Source organism: Periplaneta americana, chromosome 1, assembly GCF_040183065.1.
Source record: "Periplaneta americana isolate PAMFEO1 chromosome 1, P.americana_PAMFEO1_priV1, whole genome shotgun sequence".
Lineage (NCBI taxonomy): Eukaryota > Metazoa > Arthropoda > Insecta > Blattodea > Blattidae > Periplaneta > Periplaneta americana.
In genome coordinates, this window is record NC_091117.1 from 188677021 (window position 1) to 188695652 (window position 18632).

General features: G+C 34.8%; 1 protein-coding gene across 1 annotated transcript in view; it reads right to left on the reverse strand.

Moving 5' to 3' along the window:
• LOC138705433 (probable G-protein coupled receptor No9) overlaps positions 1 to 18632 on the reverse strand; it is a 1480426-nt gene that overhangs the window by 857324 nt on the left and 604470 nt on the right. Inside the window, exon 4 of the mRNA XM_069834160.1 lies at positions 9413 to 9472. The gene's annotated coding sequence lies outside the window, so the exon portion shown is untranslated. The remainder of the gene's footprint in view (positions 1 to 9412; positions 9473 to 18632) is intronic.

Genomic DNA, 18632 nt, shown 5'->3' on the forward strand with positions numbered 1-18632 from the left:
CAATACAGAGATTATATATTGTCTTTTGAAACGGATCATGCTGTATATTGTTAGCCTAGATATTAAATAATAATAATAATAATAATAATAATAATAATAATAATCATCATCATCATCATCATCATCATCTTCCTAACAAGAATTAGGCCAAGTGGCCTGTTACGGTCTCAAACTAGAATTTTCAGTCCATCTCTTCTTTGGACGGCCTAGAGATCTTTTGCCATTTGAATGGTAATGAAACAATGCTTTTGGAATTCTGCATCGATTCATTCGTTCGAGATGACCCTTCCACTGAAGTTGATATTTGCTGATGAACTGTATAATGGGTTCTATTTGAAGTTCTTGCATTATGTCCTCATTTTTTATGATCCCAGCGAGTATATCCAGCTGTTGCTCTCATGAACCTCATCTCACTTGCTGTTATTCTACTGACATCTTTATTCTTCACAGTCCACGCTTCACTACCATAGCTTAATACTGGCTGTGCTAAGGTTTTATGCAAGCCTATTCTTTGTGTGTCTTTGTACTAGTGAAGGTTTCATGATTTTATTAATGATGCCCATTGTTTTATTATACTTACATATTTTTTCAGCAATATCTACTTCATCATAAGGTGATAGTGTACAGCCAAGGTAAGTGAAGGTATTTACTCTTTCTATTATTTTATTATTCAAACAGATTTTACTTGGTACAGGGAATTTCCCACAAAATGACATGATTTTCGATTTTTCAATATTAATTTCCATGTTATATTTTTCACTGACCATATTTAAATTGTGTACTGATTATTGTAAATCATCTTCAGTTGATGCCATGATAACTAAATCATCAGCGAAAAGTAAAGCATCAAGCTGCAAATTAATATTAAATAATGCTGATTTAAATGGTGACATATTCGACGAATTATTCTTTAATTTATTTCAGTTCGTCACTCTTTTTCTCACTAAGACATAAATATGTCGTATCTGTTATAGTATGAAAAATTATGACAGTAATATGCTTATTTTATCACACGTATAGATATAATTCGTGAACTTCCCACCCCTGGTTGTCAAGTGTCCTCACCCTAGAGAATAGAATAGATATTCGTGTGTCCGAAAGTTTAAGCCATTTAACCAAGTTTTAATTTGCTTCTTCACTCCCTCACACCGCTTGTATTTCCACCTCATTTACTGTGCTCTATAAGCCGTGACTCTCACGTTTGTAGTGGCTCCTTTTTCCTCTTTTTCTCTAAAACTAAAGTCGAATAGGCGACCACAGTCGCTTGCAATAAATACACAGTACAACTATGACTTAGCAACAAACCCCGACCGCTGACCACAGGAGTGTGGTTTACAGATGAACTCGCACCATTTAGCAAGTTAAAAAATTTTAGTATCACGTGGCGAATGTAATAACAGGATGCACAGTCAGTCAGAGTAACACTTTCAGTAATTAAACAGCAGTTCTCCTTGTTACTCGTACATTTTCCTTTATTTCCATTATCCCATATTTTAGTTGATGACAATAACGATTTTTGGAGCTACAATTCAGCTAACGTTATAGATTATTAAGGTCTATAAACCTACAACAGAAATGACCTAAAGTTGTATATTATTGTTGTCAATTATATGGAAGTGAAATTAGTATTGTACATTACTTAAAGTGTTAACCAGAGTAGAGGTACAGTGGAGCTAACATACATTAGAGAGAATGTAAAGTTTCACATTCCGTCATTAACTTATCAAATGTATTTACATGCTTTTGTGCGAGATAGTGCGTATTTGCTTGGTTTCCGCTCAAAACCAATCCGCGGAAAGTCTAAAACTCCACATCCAGTATTCCCAACCTAACACACATAACAATTTCCCTCTTCTCACCGCTTAAGTGACATATTGATTTTACTGCTTTAGCCTTTAACATATTATTTTTTAGAGACTTTCAATATAGTAATAATTATAAATTGGAAACTTACCACTGCAATTTCACCTAAATTGCACTGTTAATTATTGTTTTTAAATATTTGCAAAAATTAAGTAAACTATACAACTCCACTAAAGTTACTGCATTCGTGATGCATGTAACATTAAGGAAGCCGTGAAAAAATCAACAAGATTCCATAGACTGGGGGCAAAAAGACAGAAGTATATCACGGCCTGTTGGAGTATAGTAAACACAGAAAACATTTTAAAGCAACAATGTTAAAGATAGATATTTTTGTTTTTCAAATTTGCCGTCATTGAACAGAAACCAAGACGGAGATTTCATTGCAACTAATTAGAAATTGCCACCGGCGTGGCTCAGTCGGTTAAGGCGCTTGCCTGCCGGTCTGAAGTTGCGTTCGGGCGCGGGTTCGATCCCCGCTTGGGCTGATTACCTGGTGGGGTTTTTTCCGAGATTTTCCCCAACCGTAATGTGAATGCAAGGTAATCTATGGCGAATCCTCGGCCTCATCTCGCCAAATATCATCTCGCTATCACCAATCTCATCGACGCTAAATAACCTAGTAGTTGATACAGCGTCGTTAAATAACCAACTAAAATAAAAAAAAAATAGAAATTCCTCTTTCAGGTATGTAATAAACGATATTCGCACGAAATAATGTACGATACATGAGCGGTATGTTTTCTTTCAATTCTCGGAAATTAAAAAAGCTCAACTACGTTTCGCTTTTTCAAACTTGTCCTCGAACATGAAAACTTCAACATACCGCTCTTGTAACGCATATTACTATTACATAATTGGAGCTAGTATACGGAGCTGTGGTCAGATCATATATGTTGTATCGGGCGGAAATTTGGGGTTGAGAAAATGCGGGAAAATTAAATAAGGTATTAACGGACTTCCTGAAACGAATACTTGGAACTGACAGAAGCAAAGCTAATTGCGGGGTGCTAAAGGAGTTTGGACTTCAAAACGAAGCAATTCATATGAAACTTAGGTTAAAAATTATATTTGGGGGCCAGTCGCTTTTACGGTCGATTTGCTACAAAGTTCAACAAAGAGAATGGTGGGAAAAACGGTGGGTTTATAAACTTCAGAGAGGGCTGCATCATATCAGAATGGGATGGGTGTGGGGAAAAAGGAGAAAATAACATAAGGAATATATGGTGTAATGTGAAGATGCGTTTAATTGATATTGAGAGGCAAGAGATTGAACTCCAATGTTCGGAAAAGTCCTCACTACATTTACAATCAGATCTAATGCTTAACTACATAAATTCTTGTAACAAAGACAGCAGAGCAGGTTTAGCGTGGCTAAGATTGGAGGCATGGAAGGGTAATAAAATTGTCAACGAAGAAGTAGAGCGCCTTTGTCCACTGTGCGGAGAAATGGACTCCTGGACACATATTTTATTGCAGTGTGTCGAATTGGAACATATCCGAAAAAAATATCTACCACCCTCGATGCTAAGTCAGAATAGGAGTTCGCTTGCATGTCTTGACCTCATGAAGAATAGAGAATGGGAACAAAAGACTGGATTGCTCCTCTTGAAGGCGAGACAGATTATAACTTCAGCTGTTGAAGTTTATGATGTGAACTGACAAAGGGATAATCAATTATACACTTTTATGCCTGTTTAGTTTAGGATATATTATATAATGTGTTTTGTTTGTGCTATTTTTATTTTAATCTGTGTTCTTTTGGAGAGTGGTTGGATCTAACTATAGGTGAGGGAGGTGAAACCTATAAAGTAGGTAGTAGTTGTTTTACACAGCACGTACGGTCAGAAGACCCGTGCATGGGATTTAAGAGAATATTCTTTCAATATAGTACATCTGTATGTGTAATAGCCTATTGCTCAAAAAATCGATCTATCTATCTACTAACAACTTTAAAATAAAATTGTTCTCTCTCATAAGTTCAACTTCAGATCTATCACGTTTGATTTATATTTGTGCGGTAAAAATTATAATAGGTACATTATAAATTACGCCTATTTGTACAAGATATAAAAATGTTTAACATGACTACTACACTTTTACTACGTCATATTACTTCTGACTAATAAAACGGTACGGAACGACATGTTTCAACCAATCATGGCTGCTTATACTACAATTTTTACCACCTCCCTAGCATGTTTGTTTTTATCACCTCCCTAGCATTTATTTCTTTGTCAACACTGTACTTTCAACAATTGTACCTTTTAAAATGATTCATGTTTATTTCATCATCTTTAATTAAAACGTTTCTATCATTTATCTTTTTTATATGATTTAGGTTATGTTATAGCTTCTGCTGTATGCGATTATGGATAGTCACGTATCAGAGATTGTTTAGTATATCGATGGCCCAGAACCAGACTGTTCCAAGTCCATTTTACTATTTTTTTAGGAGAGCTATTTTAAGCTCCTGACATTCAAAGCTTCATGAAACAATTTGCAATAGCTTCATAGCAACCTTATGGAGAGGAATATTTATAATTTGTTCGATTCATATATGCAGACAAGAACTGGAACACAATGAAACACACATTTCTTTATCATAAAAAAGTTTGTCTTAGAACAGTCTGGTTCTCAGCCATCGATATACAGTATTGATAATTAAAGTGGAATGCAACTAGCCTACTTTAATAAAAATGAAACTGAATCAACAAAGTCTTCTTGACCAGTAATCGTCCACATATTTCAATGAAGATTGTATAGTTGGCACAACTGGTAATAAGAGAACAGGTAATCACAAAACACTACTGCCATCTAGTGGAATATTTGTTACGATGAGATGGTACAATAATACATTTTCAAGACAGGTTAGTATTTTCGTAAGTCAATTAATATTTTATTGTATTACAGTACTTTATTTCTTCTAATCTTTATATACTTTCTTCCAATCGTGTAACAGTCAACTAAATTCCACTTGAGTTTTGATTTTCTCTAGATAAATCAAAACCTCTAGTGAGATTCAAATACTAAGTGCATATAAGATAAAAATGTTTAAAACAGATTAAAATTATAAATTACAATTTAAGTCCAAAAAGAATTATCTATATATTTTCCTATATTTATTGTAGTGTCCATGATATTTTGGCACCATATTTCTATGTCATTACATTGTATTTTCCTTATTTAAGGTCTACTTCGCAGATGGAAATGTTGTGAGTCGTAGCGTGTGATATCACAGTGTTCAAATATACATCACATTTGTTAGACTTGAAGATGTTCATATATAGGAGTGAAAACGTTAGTTTAAGATTATAACTGTAAAAGCATATAAACGCCTTTGATAAATTAACGATGGAATTACACAAAATAGAAATAAATTAATAAAACATAACTTATCGGAATACACAATGTCTGCTAAAATACAAGGTTTATAAGCTAACATAATATATTAAACTAAATCCAGAAAAATCACAGTCAATCATTGTGGGCCATTCACGTTTGTTAAGCACTATTACCATACCAAATTTGTCCCCGATTAAAATACACGGCACCGAAATTCCGTTCAGTGAATCAGTAAAGAATCTAGGTATTTATATGGATAAAAGTTTAAATTGGAACATTCAAGTTGCAGAAACCTGCAAAAAGGTATTTTCATTAATCCACTCGTTTAGACGATTGAAGAATTTTCTACCCCTTTCCATGAAAAAAATGTTAGTGCAAACACTCGTGATGCCCCACTTCGATTACTGTGATATTCTGCTTACTGACCTAAGCGTTACTTCTGCGCAGAGACTACAACGTGTTCATAATATGTGCGTCCGTTTCGTCTGCAATATTCGCCGGGCTGATCACGTAACACCATCCCTCGAAATGTTGTCCTGGCTCCGTCTAGAAGATCGTAGGAAAATCCACTGTCTTTCCCTTCTCTTTCACATATTACATTTCTCCACTCCTGTCTATCTTGCGTCTCGTTTTCAAAATTTATCCACCCATCATAACCTAGACACACGATCACAACACTCCTCAATGTTATCCATTCCCTCCCACCGAACATCCTCATATTCATCTTCTTTCACTGTGGCTGTTCCTCGACTTTGGAATTCCCTACCGAGTAATGTCAGGGACTGTCAGACATCAAATCAATTTAAGAATAGGTTAACGAGATATTTTTCTAACAATTATTGTCAACAATAATAGCTGTTTCAGGTTTCTCAGTGTTTAATGGTTATATATATCACAGATAAATATATAAATTATCTCATTATTATTATTATTATTACTATTATAATTACCATTATTATTATTATTATTGTTATTATTATTATTATTATTATTATTATTATCATCATTATTATTATAACTATTTCTTACCAGTGTTTATTATTGTCACACTAACATTAGTTATCCAATTTTCATCATTTACTTTCATGTTGTTTTATGATCTAGATATTAATGTAATAACTATGTAAGCAAATGTATCTAATTAGAATTAGAGTCTGGCTGGGCGGAAGAGAAGGCCTACTGGCCTTAGCTCTGCCAGATTAAATAAATAAATAAATAATTAATAATTATATATATATATATTATTTTAATGTACCGAAGTACATATGATATTTCCATGCAGATATTCTGCGTCATCATACGATGTAAGAGTAATGGAACGCAGAAAAATTCTCTCCGGCGCCGGAATTTGAACCCGGGTTTTCAGCTCTACGTGCTGATGCTTTATCGTATGATGACGCAGAATATCTGCATGGAAATATCATATGTACTTCGGTACATTAAAATAATATATATGATATGCGTAAATCACTTCGTGATTTAAGACGGCGCTTATTCCGTCGGATCCCGGCCAACTAGTCACTCATAACGAGTGCACCTCAGCATATGTGTGGACTTCGGTCCTACGTTCATAGACATCTATGAAAACCCGGGTTCAAATCCCGGCGCCGGAGAGAATTTTTGTCCGTTCCATTACTCTTTCATCGCATAACATAATATAGTTACGTGGACATACCCTTGTGAATTATTTAATCTTCCTTTAACTGGAACTGTTCCCTGAATCATGTTGGAGGAGTCTAGCGACCGGCGTAGCATGGACAGTACCGTACAGAATTTGTTTACTGACAATGCTGCGCTCGGGAATGGATTCGATTCCATCTTGCGCTGATTACCTAGCTCATATTCTTCTGATATTTTCCTCAACTGTAAGACGAATGCCAGGTAATTCCAAACCGAATCCTCGGCCTCATCTCCCTAAATATTATCTCGCTATCACCGATTCCATGGATGCTAAATAATCTAGTAGTTTATACAGCGTCGTTAAGTAACAATTTAACAAAAAAAAAATGGAGCTAATGTTTCACTGCAGATGTGCAAATCTAGAGTTGTCCACCACAATATATGAAACTAAAATGAAGTTAATGTTGTAAATTTCTTGAAATATATGCAGCTACAGCTGTTCATTAGATCAGATGAGCGGAACTGCTTATGGGGCAGCTCCACTTTTTAATAATAAAGGTGTATTAATAATTATTGTCGTTAAATAATTATTAGAAAATGTATATAATTCTTCAATTATTGATTTTCTAATAATTAGGAATAGGGAAATAAATATAAATGAAGCTCCTTTATAAGTATTTCTTTTTCCAAGTAAAGTTTTGAATTCTTTATGTAAATTTATTAATAGTTCATTTCATAAAACATAATGTCGTGATGGAATTAACCAGAAACTTATGTGATTGTGAACACGTGTGAAAGAAAGTTAAAATTATGCCTAATGATAACGTTTTTACTTTCTTTCTCATCACATTGTCGCTAGTGATCGAGTAGTTAGCAAGCTTACAGGTTTCAAATCCTCCGACAGAGATGGATTCTTTAAGGGGAAACTTCTGTGAGTTTTAAAACTTTTACAATTTTCATCCAAAATTTATTAATTTTAAACTACATAAATATACCTACAATACTATCATCTGTACAAAATTTTGTGCCATTAGGGCTAATAGTTTCGAAATGATATTTTTTAAATGTATTTTATATTGACGTCACTAAGCAGGCTCCTTGCGTCACAATTTTCACAATTTTTAATTCATATTAGCTCAAAAGCTTGAAAATAGTCATGGGAATATAAATTAATTATAATATAATAATATTGAATTGGGCTAACCGTCTATGCTTATCTAGTTTATATTTGGATTAAACATTAACGTTTTCGGCACTTATGTGCCATTTTCAAATGCATGGAATTGCCTTATTACATGTTCAAATAGATACACCTTATGTGTGTGAAATATGTGGTGTGTACCCTTGATGATCTACCATCGTTTACAAAATAATATATATTTTATATTGCAAAGAATTTCAACGAAGGAAAACACCTTTTAAACGAACAAATAGTTAATCCCAATAACCCACTATTCAGTTTATTTAAATTAATCTCGGAAAATCGGACATCATCCCATAATATTACATCACATCCCCCTACCCCCACATCACTTCCGGTTCCGCCAGACGTTCATTAAAATAAGAACTATTGTGAGCACTGAACGATTCTCAGTAACAGCCTGACTAACGTCGAGCACACAACACGTCCAACCAATGTAAGTTAATATTTTCAATCAATGCATTTAAACACCAGTACATTCACACACGTAACAAAAACATTTTATGTTCGCAGTGTAAAAGGCTTAACTGACAATCGTAAGGTGACAATGATGAATTTGTAACATCCAACCTTGGCAAACCGAAGGAACACAATAACAAGCATCAATGTAACTGATATTACGCAACATTTCATCGTGGTACAATGCTTCGACTTGCGTAAGTGAAACAACATGAATCCTTGGTGTGTTAATATATAACAAACAAATTTTAACATTTTAATACGTGTAACATAGTGCAACTCAAAACATTCAATAAATATAGGAACTGCATGTGATAACAACTTCAAGATAACCATATTGTCACATAAAACAATGGGACTTTTATTGTAGATGTAAATCAGTATAGATTTTAATTATTAGCAAGTGTTTTAATTTAATTTATATATTATTTTGTAAACGATGGTAGATCATCAAGGGTACATACCATATATTTCACACACATAAGGTGTATCTATTTGAACATGTAATAAGGAAATTCCATGCATTTGAAAATGGCACATAAGTGCCGAAAACGTTAATGTTTAATTCAAATATAAACTAGGTAAGTATAGACGGTTAGCCCAATTCAATATTATTATATTACAACGTGCTTATCGGAAAATCATACAAAATGAAAATAAATTAATTCGATTTTTGAGCTCGGTGTAAATAGAGAGCCACAATAAATTTTTTAATCAATTTTCTTAATTTTTCACCATTATTTCAACATAGTGTCCCCTTGGGTAGGAATAAAATCTACTGTCTCATCGTAAATTTAGGGCAGATAAAAGAACTCTGTGTATTCAGAGTAGAGCCCTAAAGGCAAATTTACCGGCCATTTTTCTCCATGCCGCACTGTCAACTCTACTAGTCATTATCCTTTCCTATAATCATAATCAACTTACAAATGCAGGTCTTCATACTGTCAACATTGTAGTCTATTAGGCTGTCCAGACCTGGAGCATCTGAAACCAAGTATGAAGAGAAAATATGTAGACACACTTTAAAATTGCTATGTGAAGTTTCTGGTGTTTACAGAGAATCTGAGATAGGCCTTATTATACAGACTGAACCGTAAATAATGTCATTCACTTCAGGGAGTCATTCTTTGAGATAATACAATTATTTTCCTCGATTTTGCTTCCTTTTCGAGATAAAAATTATTTTATATGAAATATTTTATAGCCTGTTTTTGGATAGCCACTGATTTAATTCCCAATATCCTCAGTCAATTTAAGAGAGCAGTGTATTATGATAACAAATGTGCAGAAAACTGATCTGAACAAATGTAACTTTTCGGTCTGCAAAGAGATTTTATAACGTTACATTTGTTCGGATACAGTTTCAGCACATTTAAAGGACAAAACTAAAATTCTTTAAATCGTAGAAATTACTCTTCAAGGAACGACCACTCATATAAATTGAGGGAAAGAAGACAGAGGACGGACACTGGAAAGTTTTCTTTTCTCTGTCGTACTATCAGGGACTGGAACGCTTTACCTGCAGATTTACTAAAGGCTTTACCAATAACCGAAAATGTATTTAAAGTAGGCTTAAGGACTTTACTAATAGTCGGTAGTACATTATACACACGATTTAAATTGTGTAATTGATATCTGTTATTGAAGTGTTGTATCAGTGAAGAAGTGTGTGGTGTCAGTGAAGTGTGTTGTGTAAGTGAAGTGTGTTTCTGTCAGTGAAGCTTTATAGTTCATAGTGGCAGTGCAAAGTACGTATTTGAATAGTGAAATGTTTTTGAGGTGTTAGTGAAATCAGGATAGTATCAGTGAAATGTGTCGTAGTTCCAGTGCAGTGAGTGAGTTGACAGCGAAATGAGTGTAATTTTGAAAGGTACTTGTGCAGGTATGAACATATCATACTCGTGGGTTTTAGTTCGAATTTAGGATTAAGACACAAATTAGATTTAAGTTACTTTAAATGTTAATTTAAGTGATCGTGCTTTATTTAATTTAGGATATTCCCTGTTGTTATTATTATTAATTATTATTATTAATTTATTATTAATTATACTTTTTTATTACTCGTGTTTATTATTGTCATTATTGTGTGTAATTAGTTACCACTGCCACCGGGTATATACCCATTTGCAGTGTGAATAAATACATACATACATTTATGATCATAGTACACTGTTCTCTTAAATTAACTGAGCACATTGCGAATTAAATCAATTGCTTTCACAAAACAGACCATGAAATATTTCATATAAAACAATTTTTATCTCGTAAAGGGAACACAAACTTGTAAAAATGCATTGAATTTTTTTGTTCGAAATATCTCAAATATCCCGTAAATTAATTAATGACATCTGTTACTGTTCAGCCTTTATAATCAATATTCTGAAAGTATGCATCGTCTATATAATGAGATAAAAAATAATATGTTGCTAAGAACTAATCTTCAATCCTGATAACGAACTGGTTGCCCTTCATTTTGCCTATCCTGAAGATGAAGCCGACATGCAACTCTCGAACGAATGTACAAATGCCTAACAAAAAAAAAAAAAATAGCAGAAAGTTTAATACCATGAGAGTTTTACTATCTGCATTTTTATAATTCTCAATTCTAAAAAAAAAAAAAAAAAAAAAAAAAAAGAATGGCTTTAATATGATGTCACTATGTTTGTTCGCTTCCCGATCTCTGCACAGTTCTTTTTTCTAAACTTCTGGCTGTCCACCGTTGTGACTGAGGGGTTTGCGAATCTAACTCCGAACCCAGCGGTCCCAGATTCGATTCCCGGTCAGAACTAGTTGCCTGAATGAGGTTTTATCGGAGTTTTTCCCTCACTCCTATGGATGAATATCAGGTAACTTTATCAGGCGATTGGAACCCCACTCATCTTCGTCACTTCCTTTCCTCCTCCATCATCCTTTCCTCATCATTCCGTTTCTGGTTTTTCAGATCACTCTATAGGCGGCCTCCCGACGCTGCTGACTCTCTCGACCGGCCTCCGTGGAATGTAGTTCAGCCAGATTGGATGGCTTCTGCAATGGCACCCGAGGCGGACCTACTCGGGGGAGGAGTTTCGTCTCGGACCGATAGGGGGGCCTTGGGGGAAGTTGCCGAAGCAGGAATGGCATATGGTTTCTGTCGGCTGTAGGGACCGGTCGTTAAGGGAGTGTGTAGTTAGGGCGGTGCGCGTAGGGGATCTGTGGCATGCAACTCATTCCACATCGAGGGTTAGCGCAATAGATCTCAATAGGTCGCAGTGCTGAGCCATCCGTGCCCCCCTCAGTTAAATTCCATTCCAAATTTCTGGCCAGATTTTTTTCATATTCAGTGTCTAGAATCAACTCATCTGGAAAAAAATATGTTAATTATAACAATTTTGCCCCAGATGTTGTTTTACTCTATTTTATTTCCTCATTAATCGCTTCATTATGTGTTAGTTATTGATCCAGTGATCCATTGCTTGACTCATGATTCATGACTCATCAATTCCATGTTTGGATCACTAACGTGAGTGGGTAAGTCGCTACGCAGGTCAGTAACTTGTTCCTTAAAAATCAGAAATTCGGTAAAAAAAATCAGTCCTATTGAAAAAGGTCTCAGATATTCAATCAGCCAACCAATAACGAACTGCAAACACACCTGTTAGTGAGGCATCGTCTTCAAAATTAGTGAGCTGATCAACAAGTCAGCCAATGAATTAGCAGGAACTGTGAGTTTTTTCTAAAAAAAACTCTTAATATCGTTCATAAAAGAACACAATTATGAAACTTTCTTTTGTGAAGTTGATGAAGGAGGGGGGGGAAATAGCCCTTGCGGCAATGTGACAGGGTGATTTGTGCGGCCTGAGGTAGGGACTTTTGCTACAAGAATTTGTCGTCCGACCAAATCTCATTTTTGTTTTTGCGTCGAGCGCGTTTTGCGCCATTAGCATTGCAAATTGGCGCTTCTAATGAAGTCGGTCGCACCTTCAGCAGAGCGCTCTGGCGAAGAGGGAAAAAAGCAACGACAAAGTTCACAGTAACGAAGCCTCCTCTCTTTTAAACTTTTATCTTATATGAAATATGAGATTCGCAGTCATTTATTTCAGTTTCCTTCTCTTTTTCCCTTCCTTCCCCCCCCCCTCCGCGCCCTGAAAGAACAACATCACTCTGATTAGATTCAATATCTCCCTGCTAATCTCGTTATACGAATTAATGAATGGAAGTGATGTAAGGACAGTCCCAACAAGAAGTTATTCCCTCTCTGTTTCAGGCCGTCATTCTACACTAGTGCTACACTTTCAAGTGGGATGAAAAATCAACTTGCATAAAGTGACATGGAAGCTGTGTAACGTTAAATCACAGTTGTCATGGAAGCTATTAAATTGACTATTATCATTACTATTGGTATTAACTGAATTTCGTCTTATTAAAGGACTAGTGGCTTGTGCAGTAAATGCTGCAAACTAAGTTCATTAGACGTTCAAATAAACATTTTTCATATTTATTTTTAATGAAAAATACCAGACATTCTGAAAGTTATTTGCTTCCATAATAATGAAACATACTCCCTCTGAATAGTTTTTTTATGCCAAATACTTTTTCTTGAATCTATACACCTTCAGTTTTTTAGTTTGAACGCGAAAATGCAAGTAGCATTGTCAGGACGACCAGTCGGTTTTTCATGTGAGAGTAAAGCAGTATAAAAATACCTATTTCAGGTCATAATGGTTTGTAGGTGAAAGTTAAAAAAAAATGTCAGGTTTCCTATGCTTTCGAACAACAGACATAGCATCTTGGTATAGCTCCTGCATGTTTCGTAAACTACCTTGAAATATAGATGGTAAAATCATTTTATCCTGTAAGATATCTTGCTGAAATGATCGGGAGACTACAAAATCTTGTAGGACTCTTATTTTATAATAATAATAATAATAATAATAATAATAATAATAATAATGATTTATTTTAGCTCGCAGAGTTAAGGCCGTAAGGTCTTCTCTTCCACTCAACCAGCAAAAAGAGTATATACATATGCATGAACTTACAAAGAATTCAACAATTTGATTTAGATTAGAGTTACATGTATAGAAGAGTTATTTACGAATTAAACAACAAAATACTATGAACTATTAATTAAATACTGAAATAAACTGTGTAGCAGAATTAAGCTAAAATACATAGAATGTTGTTAATATATTTCAAATAATATTAGATAATAGAAAGAGATTATTATGAGACAATTTTGAAAGTACAGCACAATCAGGATGATGTCTAAAAGGAAGAAGTAACAATGTAGTCAGTGATAGTTTAAATCAATATGATTGGAGTGAAATGCTAATAAGGTTATCTTTTAAGCTGTTCTTAAAAGTGTTTATTGTCTTGCAGCCCCTAATACTTTGTGACAAGGAATTCCATAGACGCGAGGTGGATACTGTAAAAGATGATGAATAACAAGATGTTCTATGAAGAGGTATACTTAGCGTGCCACAGATAAGTTATGTGGTATTTACGTCGTGGTTAGAGTATAGATAAGAGAAACGAGACGAAAGGTAATTTGGTGTTAAGGTGTGCAGAATTCGAAAGAGTAAAGACAAAGAATGTAAAGTTCTGCGTTCTTTAAGTCGGAGCCACGAAAGACTTGCGAAGGACGGTGATATGTGGTCATATCGTCGGATGTTGCACACGTACCTGACGCACATATTCTGAGCTCGCTGTAACTTTACTGACAGTTCAGAACTTAGATCACTTAACAAAACGTCACAATAATCGAAGTGCGGCATTACTAGGGTTTGTACTAGGGTAAGTTTTAATTGCTGGGGCAAGAAGTTTCTCAAGCGACTCAAACAGTGAATGGAGGAACAGATTTTCTTATCGTTTCTTTAACTTGAAAATTCCAACTTAGATTATTATCAAAAAAGAAGCCAAGATTTTTTACGACAGATGAATAAGGGATTAGCGTGTTTTTAAGGGTAACAACTGAAAGACTGCTGTTATTAAGGGAGTTAACTAAACGCTTATGTCCAATAATTATAGCTTGAGTCTTACTTGGGTTAAGTGCGAGTCCGAAATTGGCCGCCCAAGGGGAGACAGTGGCTAGGTTACAATTTAACTTGTCAATCGATTCATTGATCGTATTGGGTCTGGAATGTATGTAAAGTTGTAGGTCGTCGGCATAGAGGTGATATCGGCAATACTGTAAGTTCTTTGATACGTCATTAATGTAGATAGAGAAAAGTAGTGGTCCTAATACGGAGCCCTGCGGTACTCCCGCCTTTGTACATCGCCATTGGGAGAATTGATTATCAAGAGAAACACACTGTTGGGGTCCCGTAGGTAGGAGTCCATCCAGCTCAAGGTATTGTCTGACAGGTGCAAAGTCTTCATCTTTGCAAGAAGCAAGTCGATATCAACAGAACCAAAGGCATTGCTGAAATCGAGAAGAGTTAGTGCCGTTACTACACCCCTATCCACCCCTATCAGTAAGTAATGCCTTTTGGTCTTTCCTAATTTTTGCGCTCTCTCGAGCCAATGCTGAAGAAAATCACGCATATAAATATCTACACCACACCGCCATTAAGTATATGAAAAAAGACCCAACTCCATTTGATTAATAACTATAAAAATATTTGATTTTTAACAACAATATTATTATCTCACGTACTGTACTCAGAAAATACACACCACAGAATCAGACCTGTAAATTATTTTTAGTAAGTTTTGAAGTTTTTAATAACGAATTTAATTTGAGTATTCATGTCAGCATTCTTGTAGATCATAGCCTTCGTGTAATATTGTTTACTGTAGTGTGTGTTTTGTTTTATTCTGAAATGCAATTAGTAGTGACGAGAGATGAATTTTATAAAATAGGAAAATTATGTTGAAAAATTGACATTTCACTGAAAACTACTATTTTTTCTGAAAAACTTTGGGTTCCAAGCTTTAAAATGAGGGGTCATTTATTAAAATCCGTTCAGCCGTTTTCCCGTAATTTCCATTACCAGTTCAAATTATACATATGGATTACGCCAGGGATGCTGCCTGTCTCCAACACTGTTTAAAATTTACCTGGACGAAGCTCTGAAAGGATGGAAGAAGAAATGTAGATATATGGGTGTTTTGGTTGGTAACAAAAATATATATACTCTACAACAGCGTTTCTCAAACTTTTTTGAAGTGGGGACCACTTTTTAAAGTTAGAATAGTTCCGCGGACCACCTTACTCTTGTTCCCTTCGAAAGCAATTTTATCATTTTTGTAGCATATTTTAATACCAGTATACTTATATTTTAAAACAGAATTAAGATTCGGTACTTTCGTCCTCTGTTATGAATTAGGGTGATCCCTGGCTGGGTTACAGGCGCGGCACCAGATGTGCAGGGAAAAGGTGACGAGAAACACCACGTTTATAGTGCGTTAAATCCCTCTTAGGTTACTGAGAATAAAGTGGAAAGTCGGTAGACGGGTAGGGTAATAAATTTAATAAAATATCAGTACTGGGAGGAAAAGTTAAATTCGTTTGCTATGTGTCATTTACAAACTCTGAGCTGTTAAGCTATAGGGGATACGCAGTTCGTTTGAATTTAATTTTTTCTTCTGTCTCTTTTGGAGGACCACAAGGACAGACCTCGAGGACCACAGGTGGTCCGCGAACCATAGTTTGAGAAACGCTGCTCTACAATATGCTGAGGATCAAATTATACTAGCAGAAGACTATGATGATACTGAATACATGAGCAGAAAACTCATTGAAGAATATGAAAAACCTGGATTAAAATTCAATTTTGAAAAATCTCATTATATGGTTATTGGGGGAAAGAAACAAAAGCTGATACTTGAAAATAAAGGTGTTATTAAATATAGGTGTTATAATCAAAGATGATGGAAGGAACCATGTAGAAATGAAAGAACGTATGAAGAAAGAAAAATATGCAATATCCCCTCTTAATCAAATATTATGGGATAATAAAATCAGAACTCAAACTAAACATAAAATTTATAAATCAATTGTGAGAAGTACAACTTTATATGGGGCAGAAACTTGGCAATTGCAAAACGCATTCAAAAATAAATTTTTGGCCTTAGAAATGGATAATTGGAGACGATCAGCAGGCATTTCAAGAAGAGTTAAAATTAGAATCTATATAATCAGAGAGAAAATGCAAGTTAAGAATGATATTGTAGAGGATATTTTCACAAAAAAACTAATATGCTATGGGCACATGATGCGAATGATTACGGGAAGATTACCAAGGTTGGCATGTGATTAGACCCCATCATGAAGAAGAAAAAGAGGAAGACCTATGACAACATGGAAAAAGGGCATTCTGGAACCTATGGAAAGAAGACAATTAGGAGAAGACCTATGGAGAGATAGAGGGGAGTGGTATCTTGCAGTGCGATACATTTATCAGTGACTGTAAATTAATATTTGGCTGTCAGAAAATGTCAAAAGGCATTGTAAACTGACTAATATATATACAGGACATCATTTTATTTTTACTTAAATTTTTATTGTACCTGAGTTTTTGAATGTACTTCACTCCCACCCCTTCTATTAATGAAGTTCAACCGTCCTCCACACAGATCCAAGATCGCATATACACTCATTGTAGCCTTACGGTCAGAGTAAACAGTACGTTCCAAAAATATGTTCGCGCTTTCCAGTGACGAAAGAGCTTTCAAAATTGAATCATTTTCGCACAGGTACTGCCGTCCATTTGCCTACGTCGTACCCCGGTTTCCCCCACCAGCTTTTATTCGCCAGTTAGTGGCTGGGCTGTCTTAGCTCTTTTCTGAGAACATTAATTTTTGTTAGGAATTGGACGTCTACGTAATATTATACCCATACAACTGTTTAAAACAACTTAAATAAAAGGGCCTCGTTAAGTAATTAACTGTCACGTGATTTCCTCCCTTTCTACGACCCTACGACATAACCACTTGGACGGACAGTAGATAGCATGTCTGAGTAATTTTATCTTTTCGGATCGGGCAGAAGTGAAGATTGAATTTACAGTACGTAAGACACTCTTTTATAGAGTAGATACAGAATTATTTCAACATTAGTTACTAGTACGAAGAACGAAACTGGTAATTGGGATTAGGTACAATAATCTATAGTGCGATAATATGCACAAAAAAACTGAAGCCTATATCGAAATGAATGGCCACCATTTTAAAAAATGTGTTTAAAGATCCATATTATGATTATTTTTCAATTTAACTTCATTCTCTATATTGTACGCTAATGTGCTACAGACAGTACAATGTACACTGCATAATTAATGAGTCCGAATGGATAGCTCAATTTGTGAGTAAAAACACTAAGTGTTAATACAGTACTATATTTTGATTAAACAAAAAAACTAATGAAAATTATCAAAGTCAAAATTGCGATATTTCCTAGTTTACATAAATGGATGAACTACTTTTCTTCCCTCCTATACCTAGTGAAGTGATTCGTTTGTATATTACGCCAGTATCGTCGAACTCCAGTCGTGGAAGGGGGTAACAAACGGCGTTGATCCAAAGGTAGGCCTACAGGCAAGTTAATATTAAAAATGTTAGTAAAAATAAAATGATGTCCCTATATATGTATAGACTATATATATATATATATATATATATATATATATATATATATACACACATATATTATTATTGGTATTATTATTATTATTATTATCATCATCATCATCATTAAGGCTGACATTAAAGTAAGAGAACAGAGAAATCTTTGGTAGTGTGAGTGAATAAGCCTGTTGTGTTGCATTTGAGATAAAGATTGTCTTTAAGGGGTTAGGTACAGCTTACAGCAGTAAAATTTTGTACATTTTAAACATTTTTTCTCCATTACTGTATTTTCTACAATAATGAAAATTGGTATGTTTAAAACACTGTCCTTACAGGCAATGCATAGAGATCGTAGGTTATGGTGATGGCCTCAGTCCAAAGATATCACACTTAGAAAATGTGAAATTAAATCTTCTAGTAAAATTAAGAACTGGTACAAAGTTACCCTGACCAGTACAAAATTACCACAAATGACTGTACTGACATAAAGTACCAGTACCAACAACAAAAATATCTCTTGTACGTCTTGTTAGAAATTTATACTTTTGTGCACACACAGTTATTAAAATCAGTTACGTTCTCATGGTTATGGCAAGGA